At 47.3% G+C, this 12,035-nt stretch overlaps 2 protein-coding genes across 2 annotated transcripts in view; one reads left to right on the top strand and one right to left on the bottom strand.

The window, feature by feature from the left end:
* The window catches only part of LOC134337313 (protein S100-G-like), a 77,991-nt gene that overhangs the window by 30,502 nt on the left and 35,454 nt on the right, over nucleotides 1-12,035 (bottom strand). The gene's annotated exons all lie outside the window — the stretch shown is intronic.
* The window catches only part of LOC134337312 (protein S100-A1-like), a 65,775-nt gene continuing 60,507 nt past the window's right edge, over nucleotides 6,768-12,035 (top strand). The window contains exons 1-2 of the mRNA XM_063032215.1: nucleotides 6,768-6,800; nucleotides 8,353-8,432. The gene's annotated coding sequence lies outside the window, so the exon portion shown is untranslated. The remainder of the gene's footprint in view (nucleotides 6,801-8,352; nucleotides 8,433-12,035) is intronic.

Genomic DNA, 12,035 nt, shown 5'->3' with positions numbered 1-12,035 from the left:
GAAGGCGACAGTCACTCAAATAAAGTTACGACAATGGTGTGAAAAAGAGCATCTCTGAACGTGCAACATGTCGCGCCTCAAAGTGGACAGGCTACAGCAGCAGGAGATCATGAACGTACTCTGTTTACAGGAGGTACCGAATAACGTGCCTCCGACTGCATGTGGTAGGTACATAGTAGAAACACATCACAGGAACATGAATCAGACAGGATTTGACACCATATGTAGATACTGGAACTGGTCAAAGAGTCCAGCTGTGCGGACTGTGTCAAAGGAAGAGAGGGAGAGTGGGAAAGGAAGAAAGGTTATGAGTCAGAATGATTCAGGGCTGAAGCAGCTGAAGGCATGAGCACTGTAGTTGGGGTGGGGGCGGATTTCAGTGACACAAGATTCATACAGGAGAAGGGAACCACAGATATGTCAGGCTGTTGAAGGACTGGAAGTGATTATAGAGTAGGGAAGGGAGAAAAATTGTTAGGGATTTCAAACCAAGGATAAACCATTTCGTTGCTGGGCTGAGAGCCGGGGTAGATCGGTGAGCTGAGGAGTGAAGTGAGTTTGGTTCAAACTGGCCAGTCCTGATGAAGGGTTGGCACTTCCGGTGGACTGTGTCCTCTCCAGGTGCGCAAGCCTGGGTGGGAAGATTTGAAGAACCAGTTGTTGCCCGCGTTGCAACACTCTCCACGTCACTGATGTAGTCCAAGGGAAGGGCAAGTGCCAATACGGCTTGGCGCCAGTGTCGTCGCAGAGGTTGCCAGGGTGAAGTTGTAAACATCATCGAACTGCCTTGGGGACCCCGGCTCCAGATTTCTTCCTCGGGGTTTACTCCTGAAGCCTTACCCATGGGTGGGTATGGCCGCAAGGTGGCGGAGGTTTAAAATCAGAGTTTTCCTTCTCCTAGGAGGGCTGCCATCCAAAACTGATGGGCCCCACCTGCCCGAAATTGTCATTCAACCATACGTATATATGGTATGTTCCTCTATGGCCAATGGAAAGTTTTAAAAGAGAAGTGAAAATAAGATAACAAATAGCATCATGGAGTAAATAAACACTGTTTCCATGGTATTTGAGGTCACATGATGGTTAGTTACATTATTCCAGTAAGATGTTGTTGAATGAATGCAGATATGTCCGTATTTCTGAGTGGTTTTGTGGGGCTTCACAAACAAAAACAGCGGAGATGTTTTATGTTTCAGAAAAACCATAGCAACTCATTTATTGAACACCAAAAACTGAAAGCAAAGCACGTCACAAGTCCTTTACGTAATTACTTCATCATGTCAGACTCACCTCTAAAAGTGAACCCCAACCCAATGTCTGTGGTTGTGAATTCCATACATTTCCACAATTACATTACCCTACAGGTTAACTTCTTATTATTTTAAATAAATGTTGATTTCTGCCTGTAACAAAGCTCAGTTATGTTTGTTAATGAAAGAAGAGTCGATCCCCGGTGGATGGCAATTGCTTAAAGCAAGCCTGACTTCATCTTGGTGGTCATTTTTGGGGCTGGTTGTGCAAATGTTACTCAAGATCTTAACTGTGTACATGATGTCTTTGACATTTACACTACCACAACCAGCTCTCACGATGGGTATGTACTACTCTACAACAGGTAGTCAAATCTGCCCAATGCATCACCATGCCACCAAGGACATTAATATAGAAAGGTGCCGGAAAAAGGCCAGAAATATCATGAGGGATCTCACCCACCCTGCTCATGGACTGCTCGTCCCACTCCCATTAGGGAAGGGGTCACACAGCATTCACGTCAGGACTACCAGACTCAAAAACAGCTACCTCCCCTGCCCGAGCTGTCGGGCTGAGTAACACACCCCCACCACCATGACATCAACGTCAGTCACTCCTCTCCACAGCCCCTGAACACCTTGCATCTCCCCCAGGCACAGCCACTTTACGCTTACACTCTACACCCCATTGCCTACACTGACACAGCCACTGCCCTACTGTGTTTTCAGATGCCCTGCTGCTATCTGTAAGAGTTCCTCTTGCCAAGGTTCACTTTACTTTACCACTTCCTGTTAGTCACCATGTTCAGATACTCCTGCACATAATGTCACTTCATGTATATACAATCAGTCTATGTATATAAGCTAATCTTATGTATATACAGCCACACTCAATAGCTATTTATCCTGGTTACTTGTAAGATTGCTTTCATATTTCTATTTATTGTGTTTTTATGCTGATAGTCTTTTTTATGCTGCATCAGTTCCAGAGAAACAACCATTTTATTCTTTTTTACATTCGCTACTGAAGAATGACAATAAATAATCTTGAATCTTATAAAAAAAAGTGAAGAATATTCAATCAAGCTATTGTGAGGTAATGAAATTGGAGCAGATAATGGCACCAATCTGGTAAGCAGCATGAGTGATTTGAAGATTATGAAGTTTATTCCCACTTGGACAAATTATTCCTCTTGGACAAATGAGGGCATAAGTACAATAAATTGCCTGTGCGTTGGAGTTTCTCTCAGTACTGCTGAGCAAGAAAAACAGGTAAAGACACTCCCTGGCAGAGGCCAGATGCAAGACACCAGTGAGTTACTGTATGTAACAAAGGTGGCACAGGAATGTAGTGTTTACCACAACAATGCTGCTGTGTTACGACATGCTTGGAGATGCAAGATAGAAAATATTAATTTCAACAGCTACCAGCCTTCTCCTTCCTTCTCTCTCCCACCTTTCTCTCTCTCTTCCCCTCTCTCCCTCTCTCCCTCTCCCCTCCCGCTCTCCCTCCCTCTCTCTCTCTCCCCCCCTCTCTCTCCCCCTCCTTCTCTCCTCTCTCTCTCTCCCTCTCTCCCTCTCCCTCCCTCCCTCTTTCTTTCTTCCTCTCTCCCTCTCTCTCTCCCTTTCTCTCTCTCCCTCTCTCCCTCTCTCCCTCTCTCCCTCTCTCTCTCCCTCTTCCTCTCTCTCTCTCTCCATCTCTCCCTCTCTCTCCATCTCTCCCTCTCTCTCCATCTCTCCCTCTCCCTCTCTCCCTCTCTCCCTCTCCCTCTCCCTCTGTCCCTCTCATGACTCCAATGGCCGTCTGCTCGTGTGGGTCCTGAATAAAGACTTTGACATCTACCTGCTGAGTCTCGCTGGTGGCTTCATTCACAGTCACAGTCACAACAGCAGCCCCAGCAACCTGGGTTCTATTCTGCCACTGTATGTAAGGAGTCAGTATGAGACCCTGTGACTGTATGGGTTTCTGCTGAGCACCACAGTTACGTCCCACATTCCAAAGGTCTTTGGGCTGGAAGGGCCTGTTAGCATGCTGTATCACTAATTAAATGTGTATCTGTGTTGGGAAAACAGACCAAATGTTATCACTTTCATATAATTATGCTCAGAGAAATGTCTTTGGAATTGCGGGCATACAGATATGAAAAGGTTTGCTTCAAGAGACAAGACACTGGACACGCTGGAATTCGGAGCAACAGATCATCTGCTGGAGGCCATCAACGGGTCGAGCAGCATCTGTAGAGGGAGAGGAATTGTTGACTCTTTGGGTCAAAGCCCTCAGTTAGGCTAAAGGTGGAGAAGTAGGATAGGCAGTGTAAAGGGGAGGGGTGAGACGGGGACCAGGGTACGATTGCTGGACCGAGGAAGAGTGAAGGATGATTAGCAGATTAAGCCTAGTAGAGGACAGGGAGGGTAGAGTTGAGAGACAGAGGTGGGAGCAATACAGAAACAGGAAATGAAGCCAGGAGGGGAGGTTGAAGGTGGAGACAGCCAAGAGGTGATAGCCAGAACACAATGGCTACTAGTACTGGAATCTAATAAGTAAGAAAGGTAATAATTGGGAAGAAACATAGAAAACATACAAGACAATACCTATCCAGGAGTCTCTTAAAAGACCCTATTGTATCCACCTCCACCACTGCCACCAGCAGCCCATTCCACGCACTCACCACTCTCTGTGTAAAAAACTCCCTGACATCTCCTCTGTACCTACTTCCAAGCATCTTAAAAGTATGCCCTCTTGTGCTAGCCATTTCAGCCCTGGGGAAAAGCCTCTGACTATCCACACAATCAATGCCTCTCATAATCTTATACACCTCTTCCAGGTCACCTCTCATCCTCCGTTGCTCCAAGGAGAAAAGGCCGAGTTCACTCAACCTATTCTCATAAGGCATGCTCCCCAATCCAGGCAACATCCTTGGAAATCTCCTCTGCACCCTTTCTATGGTTTCCACGACCAAGGAACTCAAAAGGCTTCCAATGCAGGAATCTGATGAGTAAAGAAGGTAATTTCTTATATGTTTTCATTATCACCTTCCTTATGTTTTAGTTTCCAGAACTGGTAACCTTTGTAATTCTTCCATTATCAATGGAATGCATGCTGGTGGTGGTGGTGGAAACGGATACAACAGGGTCTTTTAAGAGACTCTTAGATAGGTACATGGAGTTCAGAAAAATAGAGGGCTATGCACTAGGGAAATTCTAGGCAGTTTCTAGAGTAGGTTACTTGGTCGGCACAACATTGTGGGCCAAAGGGCCTGTAATATGCTGTAGATTTCTATATTTCTATGTTCTATGTTCAGTGATCTGAGAGGAAGTGGTAATGTGGTAGAAAGACAGGCGGAAGATAGAGCTAAATGTGAATACAGAACATAGTAACAAGGGAATTTAAAGGAATTTAAGGGATGAGAGGATTTTGGTAAAATATGTAACAAATGCAGATAGTCATAGAAAATTATAGCACACAAACAGGCCCTTCAGCCCATCTAGTCTGTGCCAATCCATTTAAGTTGCCTGGTCCCACCAACCTGCACCCGGACTGTAGCCCTCCATACCCCTCCTATTCATGTACCTACCCAAACTTCCCTTAAACGTTGAAACCAAAATTATATCTGCTGCTTGTGCTGGCAGCTCGTACCACGCTCTCACCACCCTCCGAGTGAAGAAGTTTCCCCTCATGTTCCCTTTAAACATTTCACCTTCCACCCCTAACCTATGAGCTCTAGTTGTAGTCTCAACCAACCTCAGTGAAAAAAGCCTGCTTGCATTTACTGTATGTATACCTCAATCAAATCTCCTCTCAATTTTCCATGTTCTAGGGAATAAAGTTCTAACCTATTCAATCTTTCCTTACAACTCAGGTCCTCCAGTGTGTGGCCACTGGGAGATCCTGCTTTCTCTGGCGGACAGACCGTAGGTGTTCAGCGAAACGATCTCCCAGCCTGCGTCGGGTCTCACTAATATATAGAAGGCCACATCGGGAGCACCGGACACAGTATATCACCCCAGCCGACTCACAGGTGAGGTGTCGCCTCACCTGGAAGGACTTTCTGGGGCCCTGAATGGTGGCACCTACGCTCTGTCCGCCAGAGAAAGCAGGGTCTCCCAGTGGCCACACATTTTAATTCCACGTTCCATTCCCATTCTGAAATGTCAATCCATGGCCTCCTCTACTGTAAAGATGAAGCCACACTCAGGTTGGAGGAACAACACCTTAAATTCCATCTGGGTAGCCTCCAACCTGATAGCATGAACATTGACTTCTCAAATTTCCGCTAATGCCGCACCTCCCCCTCGTACCCCATCCGTTATTTATTTATATATACAGATTCTTTTTCTCTCTCTCCTTTTTCTCCCTCTGTTCCTCTCACCATACCCCTTGCCCATCCTCTGGGCTTCCCCCCCCCCCCTTTTCTTTCTCCCTGGGCCTCCTGTCCCATGATCCTCTCATATCCCCTTTGCCAATCACCTGTCCAGCTCTTGGCTCCATCCCTCCCCCTCCTGTCTTCTCCTATCATTTTGGATCTCCCCCTCCCCCTCCTACTTTCAAATCTCTTACTAGCTCTTCTTTCAGTTAGTCCTGATGAAGGGTCTTGGCCCGAAACGTCGACTGTACCTCTTCCTAGAGATGCTGCCTGGCCTGCTGCGTTCACCAGCAACTTTGATGTGTGTTGCTCGAAATTCCAGCATCTGCAGACTTCCTCGTGTTTGCAGGTGGAAAGACTGTTTGGGGCCATGAAGGGTGGTGATGGAGGAGGTGAAGTACCTGCTCTGCTGACAGGGACAGACGCCAAGAAGAGATTGGTGGAAGGGACAAGTTGATAAGGGAGTCACAGAGAGGGTGATCCTGCCAAAAAGGAGTGGTGGGGAACAGAGAAAGAAAGTAGGTTGGTTTAGGTGATGAGAAGTGTGTTTCAATTAAATCAGAGCCAGACTAGTACACCCTATTCACATACAAAACAGTAACCTAAGATCTCAAGCTTGCTAAATTAAAGCATTTAACTGCAATTGCAATTGTCTTCCAGTTAAAGGGGGAGTAGAATTGATTCAATGTGGATTACTGCAGATTAAACTGTGATTTTACAGACAAGGTGACTCAGAAACTGGGATGGTCTCAGTATTAGCACATATATTCTTAATAATGCAATTAATAGAACACCTATCCTGTGAATAATGATATGTGCAATAAATGACTGTCTGTAACCATAGAGATTTGCACAAACTGGCTTTGAAGGGACTGAAAGCAGCATTGAGCCATTCTTAGACCTTGCATTCTTAAGGTAGAGGTAACTCTATAGTGTAACACAGCTCCAACTGGACTTGTAACAATACGAACCCATCGCTCCTTGTATTTCACTCCCTCCCTGACTCACCCCCCCCCCCGTGCTCACTGACTGGATACTACCAGATACGGCCTGAACTTTACCCTTTGTAGTCAGACTTCCTCTATCGTTGCACAATCTTCACCCAACCTCCATTAATCTGGCACACCCTGCTCTCCCTCTATAACCACTGGAAGTAAGAAACTCTCTTCAAGGATAAGCTCCAGAGGTCAGCTCAATGGCAAGTCTTATTTCTGAGGGTTTGTAAGCAGTTGAGATAGGTGGATGGGTCTGGGTCTGGGTCACGGTCAGACTGGTCAGACTGTTGAAATAGGCTGAAGAACCTGAATGGACTCCTTCTGTTCGGACGTTGTCTGAGTCGATCCCTCCTTCTCCAGCAACTAGCTCGGCTTTTCTCAGCAGTGCAGTTGCAGTAAAATCAGCGCGGGAGGTCTTGTGCATTAGCAGGGCCAAATAAAAATAAGGTAGGGACAAGTGGAGTGGACATTGTATGAGTGGATCAGTGTTGGAGTGGGGAGACTTTGGCTTATCAGGCTTGGTAAACATTTGATGAGTTTCTTCTTCATTCTTCACCCTTTGTCTGTTAGTACATTGTTAGAGCAACAGGAATGGCTGCATATTTTGTGTGAGATGTGGAAGTTCTGGATGATCTCCAGCCTCCCAGATAACCACATCTGCACCAGGCGCACCGAGCTGCAGCTCCTCAGAGAACGTGTTAAGGAATTGGAACCACAGCTGGAGACCTTTGGCTCATACGTGAAACTGAGGAGGCGATAGATAGGAGCTACAGGGAGGTATTCACTCCTAGGATGCAGGAGGCAGGAAAATGGGTGACTGTCAGGAGAGGGAAGGAAGCGGGCAGCCAGTACAGCGTATACCCTGTGGCCATCCCACTCCCCCCCCCAGTAATAAGTAAACTGTTTTGGATACTGTTGATGGAAATGACCCACCGGAGGCGGGGGGAGCTGCAGTGGCTGGATCTCTGACACTGAGTCTGGCGCTGTGGCTCAGGAGAGAAGAGAGATAAAGAGGACTGCAGTAGGGACAAGAGGAATAGAGACGAGATTCTGTGGATGAGATAGAGAAACCCGGATGGTACATTGCCTCCTAGGTGCTGGGGTCAGGGATGTTTTGCATTCTCAAGGGGGAGGGGGAGCAGCCAGAAGTCTTTGTACGTACTGACACCAATGGCATGGGTAGGGAAAGCAAGGAGGTCCTGAAGAGAAAATTTAGGGAGTTAAGTAGAAAGCCGAAAAGCAGGACCTCCAAGGTAGCAATCTTTGGATGCTGCCTGTGCCATGTGCCAGCGAGGGTAACAATAGGATGATTTGGCAGATGACTGTGTGGCTGAGAAACTGTTGCCAGTGGCAGGGTTTCAGATTTCTGGCTCATTGGGATCTCTTCTGGGGAAGGTCTGACTTGCACAAAAGGGATGGGTTACACTTGAACCTGAGGGGAACCAATATCCTTGTGGACAAGTTTACTGGAGCTGTTGGGGAGGGTTTTAACTACCTTGGCAGGGGGATGGAAACCAGAGTGATGGGGCTGAGGGTAGTGCTGTTGGTTTATCAGCAGAGGCATGGTGTAGTGAGACTGTCAGGAAAATGATAGGGCAAAATTGCAGTCAGTGGGATGAATTGCACTGTAATAGGGGGACAAAATCAAAAAGGGTGACAGATATAAGACATCCAGTCCAGCACAGCCGATCCCCAAGTGGAACTCAACAACAAGCTGTTCTGAAAAGCTATGTTGCCTCTCAGGTGCCAGGGTCTGGGACATTTCGGATCAAGTCCTCAGCATTCCGAAGTGGGAGGGGGAACAGCCAGAGGTCGTGTTCCATGTGAGTACCAATGACATGGGTAGGAAGAGTGATGCGGATCTGAAAAGAGATTTCAGGGAGTTAAGTGCTAATTTAAAGGGCGGGACCTCCAGGGTTGTGATCGCAGGATTATTACCCATGCCATGTGTGAGTGACGCCAGAAGTACAAAGGTTATTAGATTAGATTAGATTAGATTCAACTTTATTGTCATTGTGCCGAGTACAGATACAAAGCCAATGAAATGCAGTTAGCATCTGACCAGAAATGCAAAGAATATATTTTGAATCCCATGGAGCATGTGGAAACCTTCCAATATCCAGACAGTTCTTCTTTCTTTTTCTTTCTTTTTTTTCAGGTAGGGGTATATATCGGGGGGAAGGGTTAAGGGGAGGGGGGAGGGTAGACATTATCTTTCTATGTAATCACTTTGAAAACTCAATAAAACTTATACTAAAAAAAAGAAATGCAAAGAATAGTTATTAACAAAATAACTGTGAATAAAAGGTAAGTGCTACAGCACACAAATATAAAAGTACTGAGACAGTACAATACGGGTGCAACACTGCTTAGCGCTGTGATGAGAGGTTCAGCAGGGTCACAGCCTCAGGGAAGAAGCTCTTCCTGAGCCTGCTGGTGCAGGAGTGGAGGCTCCTGTAGCACCTACCGGATGGGAGGAGAGTAAAAAGTCCATGGTTAGGGTGAGATGCATCCTTGATAATGCTCTTCGCCCTGCCCAGGCAGCGTTTATGGTAGATGTTCTCAATGGTGGGCAATTGGGTGCTGATAATCCGCTGGGCAGTTTTCACCACACGCTGGAATGCTTTGCCGTCCAATACGGGACAATTGCCATGCCACACTGAGATGCAGTTGGTGAGTATGCTCTCAATGGTACAGCGGTAAAAGTCCGTCGGTATCCTGGGACAGAGGTGAGCTTTCTTGAGGCTCCACAGGAGATAAAGGTGCTGTTGCGCCTTTTTGATCAGGATGGAGGAGTTCAGGGACCAAGTGAAATCCTCGGAAATGTGGACACCAAGGAATTTGAAGCTTGATACACACTCCACTACAGCTCTGTTGATGTAGATGGGTACGTGAGTGTGGCTCCTAGCATGCCTGAAGTCCACAATGATCTCCTTGGTCTTCTGGGTGTTAAGGGCCAGGTTGTTGTTAGCACACCACACGGCCAGGTGCTGGACCTCGTCCCTGTAGGCCATCTCGTCATCCCCTCTGATCAGGCCAACCACCGTGGTGTCATCTGCGAACTTGACTATGGAGTTAGAACCATGTACAGGTACGCAGTCATAGGTGAAAAGAGAGTACAGAAGAGGGCTCAGCACACAGCCATGAGGCACGCCGGCGTTCAGGGTGAGAGTGGAGGAGGGGAGGTTGTCTAACTTAACTGATTGGGGTCTGTTAGTCAGAAAGTCCAAGGTCCAACTGCAGAGGGATGAGCTGATACCAAGCTGGCGAAGTTTGGCCATCAGCTTGGAGGGGATCACAGTATTGAATGCGAACTAAAGTCAATGAACAGCATTCTGAGGTAAGAGTTGGGGCTGTCCAGGTGGGTCAGGGCAGAGTGAAGTGCCGAGGAGATGGCGTCCTCTGTTGACCTGTTGGTGCGATAGGCAAATTGATGGGGGTCCAGGGTAGTGGGCAGACAGGATTTCAGATGTGAAAGAACCAGTCTCTCAAAGCACTTTGCAATGATGGGGGTGAGTGCAACTGGACGGAAGTCATTCAGGCCCGTGGCAGTGGAATGCTTCAGCACTGGCACGATGGTGGCGATCTTGAAGCTTGTGGGGACAACTGCCTGGGCCAGGGACAGATTAAAAATGTCCGTGAAGACCCCGGCCAACTGCCCTGCACAGACTCTAAGCACATGGCCAGGTATTCCATCCGGACCAACTGCCTTCCGTATATTCACCCTGCTCAGGGTGGCATAAACATCGGAGGTGGAGAGTGAGAGAGGCAGTTCACCAGGTGGGAGATCCGCTTTGAGGGTGACCTCCCTGTTCTCTCGGTCAAAACGAGCGTAGAAGTAATTGAGCTGATCAGAGAGGGAGGCAGAGCTGGAAGGGGGCACAGTACTAGGTGGTTTGAAGTCTGTAATGACCTGTATGTCATGCCACATGCACCGGGGGTCCGAGGAGTTGAAATGATCCACGATCCTCTGTTTATATATGTATTTAGCCTGAGAGATTCCCCTCCTCAGGTTGGCTCTGGCTGAGCTGTAAGCCTCCCGGTCTCCAGACCTGAAGGCTGAATCTCTGGCTTTGAGCAGGAGGCGAACTTCTCTGTTCATCCATGGTTTCTGATTGGGGAAAACTTTTATTTGTTTTTGTGATGTCACTCTATCTACACACTAGTTGATGTGCTCAAGGACAGAGTTGGTATATAAGTCAATGTTAATCTGAGAGGCTGTGGTGCCATGGGCAGCAAACGTGCTCCAGTCTGTGTGCTGGAATTGGTGCTGAAGAGCAGAGTCAGCACCCTCCAGCCAGATCTTAATAGTCTCCATTGTGGGTTTCACACGTTTAATGACCAGGCTGTACTTGGGAAGCAGAAACAGTGAAAGATGGTCGGACTGTCCCAGGTGGGGGAGGGTAGTGGCTTTGTAAATGTCAGCCACATTTGTGTAGGCATGATCTAAGGTTTTATTACCCCTGGTGGTGCATAATACATTTTGGTAAAACCTTGGAAGCACAGTACAAGGTTACAATGATTAAAGTGCCCAGCGACAATAAAGGCTCCGTCTGGATGCAATGTCTGCAGCTTGCTAATAGTGGCACTGAGGTCTTTCACGGCTACTTTAGCATTGGCGTACAGTTTAACACGTGGCTCAGGAGTCGGTTTAGGACGTAAGGTTTTTGGATCATTGGTCTCCCTTCCAGGGAAGAGACAGTTTACACCTGAACTGGAAGGGGACAAATATCCTAATGGGAAATTTCCTAGTGCTGCACGGTGAGTTGAAACTAGAGTTGAGGGGGATGGGAATCAGAGTGCCAGAGCAGTTAGTGGAGAGGTTGTGGAGACAGATGTTGTTAAGACCTTAAACAAAGTCGGGAATCAGAAGGTTGAGAATGATGCGACTAGTGTCCCGAGCCGCATACATTTCAATGTAAGAACTATCATAGGAAGGGCAGACGAGCTCAGGGCATGGCTCAAAGCCTGGAATTATGATATTTTAGCCATTATTGAACTGGGCTGCAGGAGGGGCAGAGCTCCTCCTATCAGGCTGACAGAACTTGGCTGCAGGAGAGGGTCTGTCAGTCTGATAGAGATACCTGCATGGTGTGTTGCCTCCCAGGTGCCAGGGTATAAGACGTCTCAGATCGGGTGCAGAGTATTCTGAAGGGAGAGGATGAACAGCCAGAAGTCTTGGTACATGTTGGTACCAAGGGCAGTGCTAGAAAAAGGGAGGAGGTCCTGAAGAGAGAATTCAGGGAGTTGAGTAGGAAGCTGAAAAGCAGGACCTCTAGGGTAGTAATCTCAGGACTACAGCCTGTGCTACGTGCTAATGAGCGCAAGAATAGCATAATCAGGCATATTAATGTGTGGCTGAGAGACTGGTGTAGGAGGCAGGGCTTCAGAAATACAATATTGGAAAGTGTATGGTCATACACTTT

The sequence above is a fragment of the Mobula hypostoma genome, chromosome 24 (genome assembly GCF_963921235.1).
Source record: "Mobula hypostoma chromosome 24, sMobHyp1.1, whole genome shotgun sequence".
Lineage (NCBI taxonomy): Eukaryota > Metazoa > Chordata > Chondrichthyes > Myliobatiformes > Myliobatidae > Mobula > Mobula hypostoma.
Note: the sequence above shows the minus strand (reverse complement) of the source record. Positions and strands in the feature narration are given on the sequence as shown.